Raw genomic sequence first — 11,855 nt, 5'->3', positions numbered from 1 at the left:
AGAAAATTACTTTCCATTATAAAAAGAGAAAACACTTATATCTGCCTCTGTGTAAACATATTTGTGAAACAAATGAGCCATTTTTGAAACAATATTGAAGAGATAATAAATGAGCATATTTGTAAAATAAAATGAGCAAATTTGCAAAACAAATTAACAGATTTGCAAAACAAATTGCTCATGTAAATATTGATTGTTCTCGACCTTTTGCATCTTTACGTGCATGGGTTATCCGGTTATCCCAGTAGGAGGGAAAAAGTGATAATAAACTGGCAAAATTCTTCAGTAAAAATAAAATATAATACTTAAGTAACAACAACTCGAACTATTTTACATCCTCTTGTATAGGGTAAGGGTATAGGTTATCCGTTTATCTCAGTAGGGGAAAAAATTGCAAAAATGATAAATTGGCAAAATTATTCAGTAAAAAGAAATTCAACTGCAGTATAAATAAAATAGTAAAATTATGCCTACCAATAAACTATCTAACAAAAAAATAATAAAGTAATAATAAAAATTTCCAATACTTAATCTAACAATAAATAAACAACATAAAGTTAAATAACTCTCAGTTTTGTCAAACTTTTCATCCGCATAATAGCCTCGATTTCATTTGAATAACAAAATGTAAACATACAATAAACAATGCATCCGGATAACAAATGTAGTATGTAGTCATACAATAATAATATTCAATGCGCGCCTTCCTGAGCGGCGCTAAGCGCGACGACGGTGCGGAAGGACTGTGGCGCATTCATGACGGACTGTACGACCTGAGCGGCTGGATTAAGACGCATCCGGGCGGTGCACAGTGGCTGACGGTAACCAAGGTGAGACTAGCAGGTTGCCCCTTCGAAGATTCGTAGAACCTTAACCCGTCTTCTAGGGCTGTGGGGCCTTCTACACCTAAGCCTTGAAGTGGGCTTTTTGTGTTTGGCTTCTCAAAAAGCCCACTCCGAAGCTTCAGTGTAGGAGCAAACAGCCCTAAAGGATAGGTTGCCTCTTGGTTCGCCCTGGAAAATTGATCATAACTCGAAACTCAAGATTGGTTTAGATTTCGGGCAAATCCTTTCTTATTGCTCATCTAAAAGGTATTTTTTCTTCAGCCAGTCTGGGAAGGTCCTGAGCTCCTGAGTTCCTGACTGTCTGACAGACCGCGCGGTTTGAGCGAGAGTGGCTGGCACTATACATTTTATCATTCTATACCTAGACACTTACTGTACGAGTAGCTACTATGTAGAAAACTAGATGAAAACCTAAGTATTCGAATATGACACCTTCCTATTGATTTACGAGTGGATTTTTTCTCCGCTTGCATTTTCCCACGACTGAATGGAAAAACATCCATCGGGCAAACCACACTTGGAAATTACATGTGTATTTGGAAATTAGATATGTATGTACATATTTGGAAATTACATATGTAGGTATTTGGAAATGAACGGGTGGCTTTCTCCTATCCTGTCTTCCTTCTCCCTTCGTTTTCGGGACGATAAGACCTTAGCAGTTACAGTTCCCCCTATCAAATCTCTTTAATTGTCAGTTTATCAAACATTTTTTCTTCCTTCTTCCCAGGGTCTTCACCAAAACCCTGTCGCCCCCCGACGCGCTCTGCCTCATGCCCTGAATCTCCTTCTTTTTCTTCGCCTTTTCCCGTGTACAGACGGGGTCGGCGTTTTTCGTCAGCCTCTCAATCAGCCCTAGCTAGGGTGCTTTGGGCTGACGTTTGGTTTTGGCTACAAAATATATTTGTACAAACAGGTACCTACATATCTATACGTAATTACCTAATTACGTATCTATGTATAATTGTACATTGTACATACTACATACCTAGTAGGTACATACATCATTTCCTGTGGTGCATAGTAAAGCACGTGTCTGTGTCTACATTATTATTATTATCATCATCATCAACCAAAACCATGAAATTCATAAATATATCATGTATTTCATTTCATTTCATAAATATAACCATCATCACACAGTCAAAACTTTCAAGGCTAAATAAAATTCCAATGATATTAGGTATTTACCTAAGTTACGTATATAAATGAATTATTTAAGGTGCATATAACTCTGTCATTTGAATTCTGCTCTTTTTTGTCTGCGTCTACTTTATTATTATCATCAACCATAACCATGAAATTCATAAATATATCATGTATTTCATCTTCATTTCATAAATATAACCATCATCACACAGTCAAAACTTTCAAGGCTAAATAAAATTTATGCAAAAAAAATGAACAGATTTTTTTTGCAACAAACATGTGGTTTTGAATTTGTTGGTATGTACGTAGATAAGTATTAATAATGCATTATTATTCGTTTAGTTTATTTTGATTACACATAAAATTGGTACCTATATACATACATAATATTTATTTACTTTTTTTTCCACACATGAATAAATTTGCAAATTGCAGTACCTATTACAGTAACAAGGTTTGCAAAATTGCAAAATTTCCTCCCGGCGAAAATCGAACCCGCGACCTAACGCTTACAAAGGGAGGAGCTTATTAGGCTGGCTAGTTTGTCTAATTATCTAGTATGGACTTACTACTTAAGGCTCGTTCCCCCTTGTCGCGAGTTTCATGCGATTTTTCCAGAGTACAAGGTTTGCAAAATTGCAAAATTTCCTCCCGGCGAAAATCGAACCCGCGACCTAACGCTTACAAAGGGAGGAGCTTATTAGGCTGGTTAGTTTGTCTAGTTATCTAGTATGGACTTACTACTTGGCTCGTTCCCCCTTGTCGCGAGTTTCATGCGATTTTTCCAGAGTGTCCAATTGTCCATTGCCTACAAGGCAATGTTATTTACATGAGTGTTCCCTCGACGCACGACACGATTTTTCCCCCCGAACGAGAAATGTTAATGTTCTTACCCAAAGTGTTCCATATTTCGGATTTCAGAGTCCTGTAGAAGCCAGACTTGTGAAACGAGTAGGGGGAACTTCGAGGTGTGGTGGCTTTCCTTACAAAGTAGTGATGTAGTAATGATTCTGTTTAGGATAAAGTTCGCCAAGGGCGAGAATCGAACCCGCAACCTAACGATTACAAAGACAAGCTCACTACCTTTCAAGCTTACTACGCTGGATACTGGCTAGTATTTACAATTAAGGCCCGTTTCCAATTGTCGTGAGTTCGTTGCATTCGATTTTTTTCCGGGTGTCTAATGTAATTTAAACGAGAGTGTTCCTACTACGCACGACACGATTTTTTTCCCCCGAACGAGAAATGTTAATGTTCTTACCCAAAGTGTTCCATATTTCGGATTTCAGCGTCCTGTAGAAGCCAGACTTGTGAAACGAGTAGGGCGAACTTCGAGGTGTGGTGGCTTTCCTTACAAAGTACTGGGGTAGTAATGATTCTGCTCTGGGTGATATGTGGTGACACTCGAATGCCTCGGTGATGTCGGTGCCCTGCAAACCGAAGACCGGGGGTTCGAGTTTTTTTTTTTGAAAACATAATTTTTCAATACCAAAACCAGGGTCTTCCTCAAGGGGTTCATCCGGTATCCGGTCCCATTGTTCGGACTTCTCAAAGGTGCACGGAGCCCATATTCCCCCCAGAAAATAAAATACAAGCAGGAAGTAGGTACCCAAGTAATGCAGATAAAACTACCTACCTACGTTCGAGTTATTTTTTTTTTTTTTTTTTTTTTTTTAGGAAAACAAAACTTTTAAAACCAGGGTCTTCCTCAAGGGGTTCATCCGGTATCCGGTCCCATTGTTCGGACTTCTCAAAGGTGCACGGAGCCCGTATTCCCCCCAGAAAATAAAATACAAGTAGGAAGTATGTACCCAAGTAATGCAGATAAAACTACCTAACTACCTACCTTCCTACCTAGTATTCTTGAAACAAACAAACAAACAAATGCACATTCGAGTCAATCAAACTACAGCTGAAATCCATAAGAAAAGGCAATAATGTTCTTTGGAAAAGGAAAGGAGGAAAAAACAGCAAGTCTTTGTTGATTGCGAAGACAGGGATTTTGCAAGAAAACAATCTCATTTGATTCATTGCTTTTTACTCCATACAATGATTGCTTTTACTACATGTAGGTAACCATAACCACAAAGTAGTCTACTGCCTAGTATCGTCCCGAAAACGAAGGGAGAAGGAAGACAGGATAGGAGAAAGCCACCCGTTCCGAGAACGATCCTTATCTGTTTAGGGTAAAATACGCCCCGGTCGGGAATCAAACCCGCGACACTGTAACACACAACCTTATCCATACCCTGTGTAATTACACAGCTATTTTTAATGACACCGAGGAAAAAACAGCGCAAAGTTAGATGAGTAAAGAGATTTTATCGACAATGGGTGAAACTAAAGGGAGCTTAAGCAATACTAATTAATGTCGATACTCAAACAAGGTGCTGGGGGAAACTTTAAATCCGACAAGTTTTGTTTAAATTGGATAATTAATCTGGAGTAATCTGGAGCGATTAGATTTTTTTCTCCCTTTTTCCCCTAATTAGATCTGTTCCCTTATTAAATGTCTTTTAGATCTGTTCCCTTATTAAATGTCTTTTAGATCTCTTCACTAATTAAATGTCTTTTAGATCTCTTCACTAATTAAAAGTCTTTTAGATCTCTTCACTAATTAGATCTTGTTAAGATGACCCCCTTTTCCCTTACCTTTAAATCAATTAATGAAAACGGTGTCACCTAATAGGTACATAGGTAGGTAAAGCTGTATTTTATTGTGCTACCTTTTTTTAATTCCACCAAAGAGATTCCACTTTTGACGTTTACGTACACACTTGCTGCCACAGGCCACTTGTGTATTTCCAATGGTCATCCGAAAGAGGGCTCTAAGTGAAATTCATTTCCGTTCGGGACAGTGTTGCTGTCACTTAACGTGAGATCACGTGAGGGCAGTGCTGATGAGCACACATACTATCAGGTAGATCTGACACCTGATCAGGTCTACCTGATAGTGGGTGATGGCCTTCGGTACAAGTTTGAACTCGATTCGACTATCCGACAGCTCAATGGCGGGCATTATAAAATGTAGTTTAAACTTTGAATTAACATTTGAAGTCTTCAGTTATTATTAAACAATTAGATTAAACTTTATTTACAGATGGTAACATAATGTACATAGATATAAGTAAAAATAAAATAAAATAAAGTTTGATCAAGGGTGGGGTTAATGCCTATGGCATTCTCTATTCAATATTTTATTCAATATTTACTCAGTACATAGCCTTGCCAGAGACTTTATTTTCGCCAAAGTTGGTTGAAAATGAAACTCCACCCCGTACCAAAAATAGCAAGATGTGACCTTGGTAGCTCAGTAGACAGTAGTTCTACGTGTCCAGTAGACAGTAGTTCTACGTAGTTCAAACGACAAACGACTGCCCGTCACTCGCACCATAAAATGACCGTCATAAAATTCAAAAGTCATAAAATTCAAAAATAGATCATTATTGTAAAAAAATTCATACCTAATTATTGGTAACTAAATATCGCGTATAATATCTCTAGTAGCAAGGTCAAACTTTCTTGACTTGGTGGGGTGGAGCGCTACCGCGCTCCTAAATTAGTAAATTACTTGAAAAGAACTTTGTTTTACAAGTCTCATTGAAGGTCACAATTTTTTTCTCCCCATATTTATGCAGTCACTGCAGGCGGTATATCCTTTTTTCCCCTGATGACCCTGATTCAGTCAGTATCCATGGCTTATTGCTTATTGCCTTCGTACTTCGTTATGATACCTATAATATACCGTCTGATATAATACCAACTAGGTACTCACCTAAGTACCGAAGAGACAGTAGAAAAGTAGAAACCTATAAAAAATCAATACCTTATTTTATTTATAAATAATCTACTTACATTTTAGACCACCTTATAGCTGAGAGTGCTGAGACTCAACTAGATCTAAATAACTATATGTATACAGGCTTTTGATGTAATTGAGCTGTGTCCAACTGTCCACACATAGTCGACGCCGTGAGCTATGTGTGGACACAGCTTTTCATACTTACCAATTTGATTTTGAGGGTAATTTTTGTCTTATTTCATTTATTTACAGATGGCACCAATCAACTCATGACACAAATACCAGCCAGAACTCTGTAACCCTTCACCAACCTTCTCTTTCCTTTCCCTTCCTTCCTACTCCCTTCTCTCCTCCTCCCTACATCCTATCAATTTCTCCTCCCCCCTTACTTAATTCTCATCTCTCTTCTCCTACTTCCTAACCCTCCTCCTTCTTTTACTTCTTTCCTTCTCCCTACATCCTATCCATTTCTCCTCTACCTCATTCCCCGGGGATAAACCATGGGACCCCGAATCTACGTCAATAGCTGGCCGGAGCTCAAGCGTCCCACCTATTTGAAGGCGCCCATACCCACCATCGGCGCCTTCATGATTTTTAATAAGGCCCCCTAATAAACCTCAGTGGTGTAGTGGTAGGACTTTGGATCCGGAAGTTGGTTGTTGTTGTTGTTGTTGTATTAGCATCATACATCGACATCCTCTGCCGTCCTCAGGTCAAGGAAGCGTGCCGCCTCCGTTGGGTCCGTCCAAAGTGTGGTAACGTCCAGGTTGGTGGGTGCTGCTGGACACTGGAGTCCGGAGGACCCGAGACACCGCAGACACCGGAAGTTGGTGGTTTGAGTCCATGTCAATTCGTAAATTTTAGGAAATACAGAAGACCTTGTTCAGACTGTGAGAGTAAAGGGAATCCCCAACACACACATTCAATCCGCTTTCTTCCGTCATTTGTCGTTTTCCCTCTACAACTTCATGAAAACGGCTACTTACTCGATGGCGTATAATATCTCTAGTAGCGCGGTCAAACTTTCTTGACTTGGCGGGGCGGAGCGCTACCGCGCTCCTTAATATTCAGTCTCATTTCGGCAGTGGAAAAAGGGTATGTTCTATTCTATTTTGTGATTTCTATTCTATTCTTTTCTATTTCATCCACAGTGACTGGCGGGTATCTCACGCTCTCTCTCATCACCTCTTCACCAACACGGACAAAGACCTGGAGATGCTTCTCTTCTATCCATGGTTCGACTGGTTTCCTCACAGTCGAAAGTCTAGGCGGTTGGCAAACAACCCCGCCTAAAAACCATTTTGCCAACTTTTTAGAAGAAGAAGAAGAAGAAGAAGAAGAAGAAGAAGAAGAACAAGAATAAGAAGAAGAACAAGAACAACAAGAAGAAGAATCTGCGTTTTTTTTATAATTACCTACCTACATAAAAAAAGCAGATCCCATTTTCAGGAATTTTAACAGGGTTCCAAAAATTAAAATGGTTAGATAATCACGATTTCCGAACAAATATTTGATGGGCTGTGTTGTTTCATAAGTGAACATTTATTACATACTATTAATATACATATTGAGTGTTTATACACATACAAACATACGGTATTTATGTTACACATATTTACCTATGTCTCGTATTGGAAAAGATATTTTTTATATACAACATCATACTCATACTCTTCGAGCTTGAGTCGCCATCGTACAAGTTTTGACGAAGGGTCCTTGAGTGAGAAGACCCAAGCAAGTGGTCTATGGTCGGTTACGATAGTGAACCTACGACCATAAAGGTACGGCCTAAAATATCTAGTGGCCCAAACAATAGCTAACAATTCACGCTCTCTCTCTCTCTCTCTCTCTCTCTCTCTCTCTCTCTCTCTCTCTCTCTCTCTCTCTCTCTCTCTCTCTCCATCTATCCCTATCTTTCTCTACTTCCATCCCTATCTCTATGCGCACTCTCTCTCTCTCTCCCTCCATCTATCCCTATCTTTATCTTCTTCCATCCTTATATATCCCTTTCTCTTGCACAGATTTTATTTTTAACCTTGAATCAAATATTTATTTATTATTTGTTTGCTCAATTTGTAATTTTAAGTTTTTTTTTACTTAAATAATTCCATGACCCACTTTATTTTCAGCACAATTTCTACTACTGACATAGCTGATATCGGTAGCTATTGGTACATATTTTATGTCATTTGTGTTATGTTTATGTATATTACCTATCCTAGATTTTGTATGTTTATTTTCACATAAAAAATGGTTGTTGTTGTTGTTGTTGTTGTTGTTGTTGTTGTTGTTGTTGTTGTTGTTGTTGTTGTTGTTGTTGTTGTATTAGCATCACACACCGACATCCTCTGCCGTCCTCAGGTCAAGGAAGCGTGCCGCCTCCGTTGGGTCCGTCCAAAGTGTGGCAACGTCCAGGTTGGTGGGTGCTACTGGACACTGGAGTCCGGAGGACCGGAGACACCGGAAGTTGGTGGTTTGAGTCCATGTCAATTCGTAAATTTTAGGAAATACAGAAGACCTTGTTCAGACTGTGAGAGTAAAGGGAATCCCCAACACACACATTCCATCCGTTTTCTTCCGTCATTTGTCGTTTTCCCTCTACAACTTCATGAAAACGGCTACTTACTCGGTGGCGTATAATATCTCTCTCTAGTAGCGCGATCACGTCAAACTTTCTTGACTTGGCGGGGCGGGTGGGGCGGAGCACTACCGCGCTCCTTAATGTTCAGTCTCATTTCGGCAGTGGAAAAAGGGTATGTTCTATTCTATTTTGTGATTTCTATTCTATCTTATTCTATTCTTTTTTATCTCATCCACAGTGACTGGCGGGTATCTCACGTTCTATCCCATCACCTCTCCACCAACACGAACAAAGACCTGGAGATGCTTCTATTCTATTCTTTTCTATTCTATTCTATTCTATTCTATTGTATCCTATTCTATCTCATCCACAGTGACTGGCGGGTATCTCACGCTCTCTCTCATCACCTCTTTACCAACACAGACAAAGACCTGGAGATGCTTCTCTTCTATCCGTGGTTCGACTGGTTTCCTCACAGTCGAAAGTCCCGGGTTCATGTCTACCTGTCCCCGTTGTACGCACCACTGATCTACCCGTTCATCTGGCTCGAGCAGCTGCTCGTCAGGTAAGAGGTTGTGAGTTCGAATCCCCGCAGGAAGACTCTGACATTTTCTGACGAGAATGATCGAACTATCTGTGTTTAGACTGCAAGAGTAAAGGAAACACATCAGTACCATCAAGGATCAGGATAAAGAATAGTAGCTAAGATGGAAACTGCTGACTGATCTTAATTATTTAACAATGTAACCAATTTTGGGTACATAACTTGTATATTACCTATCCTAGATTTTGTTTATTTTCACATTAAAAATGGTTGTATGTTTTTGTAAGTTATGTGTGTAAGAAAAAGCATCTCGTTATTTTTTCCAATGACAAACTTGGGGAATAAAATTCGACTTTTTTAGATAACTCCCTAGTACTAGCATGTATCTTCAAAATATGATTTGAGATTTTAAGAATAACGTCATGAATATTTAAGAATAAGTCATGAATATTTAAGAATCATGATATGTATTTATTTGCAGATGTTGTCTGATAACACCTAAATTGTGATATTTTCCGATGGTGCTTATTGTGTTCAAAACAACTTACTGGAATATTTTTCTCAAGAATGGTTGAAGCTTGGTCCTAACCAGTTATCAATAATGAACCCCCCAAAAGATCTGAAAATAACAAGATCATAATAAAACCGTGTATTTCTACAATAATCAAAGAAATATTGGAGAGAACAATTTTATTTTCTAGAATTCTATTTAAAATTGTATTTTTTAGATAACTCCCTAGTACTAGCATGTATCTTCAAAATATGATTTGAGATTTTAAGAATAACGTCATGAATATTTAAGAATAAGATATATCATCATGATATGTATTTATTTGCAGATGTTGCCTGATAACACCTAAATTGTGATATTTCCCAATGGTGCTTATTGTGTTCAAAACAACTTACCTACTGGAATATTTTTCTCAAGAATGGTTGAAGCTTGGTCCTAACCAGTTATCAATAATGAACCCCCAAAAAGACCTGAAAATAACAAGATCATAGATAATAAAACCGTGTATTTCTACAATACCTAGTCAAAGAAATATTGGAGAGAACAATTTTATTTCTATAATTCTTTTTAAATTGTAAAATTAAAAGTAATAAAATTGAAATAAAACTATTAAAAGATGAACACAATATTACATAGTCTAAAAGTATACTTTGATTTATGGGCAGTTAAATTAAAACTAAACTGAACACCTAGGAAATTAAATCTAAAATTGTTTATCTACATCGGTACTACACCTAATAAATTTAATGATACCTATGGACCTATAACCTAAAAATAAAATTTTAAATTTTGGGGAAAGATTCAAAGATTCGCTATCGAAGAGGGCATTATGCTACTAAATACTGATGGCAGTTTCTAGTTTGATTTTGGACTTGATTAGGACGGACTTAGTTTATCTACATCGGTACTACACCTAATAAATTTAATGATACCTATGGACCTATAACCTAAAAATAAAATTTTAAATTTTGGGGAAAGGTTCAAAGATTCGCTATCGAAGAGGGCATTATGCTACTGAATACTGATGGCAGTTTCTAGTTTGATTTTGGATTTGGTTAGGACGAGCTTCAGGTGTTGTTTTGAAGGAAAATTTTGCATGCTACCTAACCATTCAACGGTTCGAGGCACTCGTGGGGAACGTTCTCCTTAGTCCCAGACAAGACTCGCGATCTATGAAGAGCGAATTACTCTTCACATGAAGGTCTTGCTCTAGTTTGGACTTGGTTAGGATGAGGTTCTGGTGTTGGTGTTCTGCCTCGGATAACTTCTGGTGAAGTTGTGACAGGGATAGCTTGAGTCCTTCTACTTCGGAGACCAGTCTGAAATAAAGCAGGTCCTCAGTTAAAAATTTCTTTCGAGAGGGTTTGAAAAAAAAAAAAAAAAGATTTGATAAAAGGAACTGTAACAATGGAGGGAAAGGAAGTGCGACAACAGATCAACAGAGGAAAGGAACATACTTAACAACGGAAGTTTTATCGTCCCGACATCAAAGAGAGAAGGAGGACAGGATAGGGAAAAGCCAGCTGTTTCGAGAACGAACCTTATCTGTTTAGGGTGGTAGCTTAACCCAGGTGCTCTTTCTGTGGGCCATCATGATGGGCTGGGGCAGCTTTCTGTTCGCTGTGATTGGCGTTAACGCTGCTCATCACCATCCGGATATATTCCATCAGGGCGATACTCCTAGGTGAGTACTTACTTTCTGTGTCCTCTTCTTTCTCATCAAATCTTTCTTCCCCAGAAGTTTGAGACGTAGATTGCCCTCTCATTTGCCGCAAGGAGATCTGCTCGCTGCCACCTCAACAAAAGGCGATTCAGGGCCTTCGAGGTCGGGAATGGTGAGCGGAAAATACTAGGTCATTGACATGAAGCCCCCATGGGATCTGATCAGACTCAATGGGGGATCTCTTAGGGATAAACAGACATGGTCTGGCTGACGAAGACGATATTTCGCCTTTAGTTTGCCACCACCAATCGGATAATACTAAAGCCACTACAACAGCAACAAACTAGATGTACACCTTGGAAATCTGCTTATTCTTTTCTTATCTCTTCTTCTTCTTCTTTTTCTTCTTCTTCTCCTTCTTTTGGATTTCCTTTAAGTGGCAGGGTTCTCCTGGAGGAGCTTTGCACCCAACCACTAATGTTTCTTTCACTGTGAGCCTTCTTATTCTATTCCAGGGAGGATCGGGACTGGGGTATCAATCAGATAGACGCAGTCCGATCCCGGCCTGATGAGAGGAACCAGTTCATAGTTCTCACCACATTCGGAGAGCACACCCTTCACCATTTGTTTCCTACGATAGACCATTGCTTCCTACATATCGCCCATGAGGTAAGAATTCTATCTAGTCTAAATCACAAATACCAACGGCGTGGCTTTCAGTAATATTCCAGTAAAGTTGGTTGTGCAGAACCGATTGCAT

General features: G+C 38.9%; 1 pseudogene; it reads left to right on the top strand.

Annotated features, from left to right (window-relative positions):
- Positions 1 to 675: 675 nt before the first annotated feature.
- On the top strand, positions 676 to 11,818 carry LOC113468686 (annotated as a pseudogene).
- The last annotated feature ends 37 nt before the right edge of the window (positions 11,819 to 11,855 follow it).

Source organism: Diaphorina citri, unplaced genomic scaffold (assembly GCF_000475195.1).
Source record: "Diaphorina citri unplaced genomic scaffold, Diaci psyllid genome assembly version 1.1 scaffold817, whole genome shotgun sequence".
Classification (NCBI taxonomy): Eukaryota; Metazoa; Arthropoda; class Insecta; order Hemiptera; family Psyllidae; genus Diaphorina; species Diaphorina citri.
The sequence above is the reverse complement of the archived record's forward strand: the minus strand, read 5'-3'. Positions and strand labels throughout refer to the sequence as shown.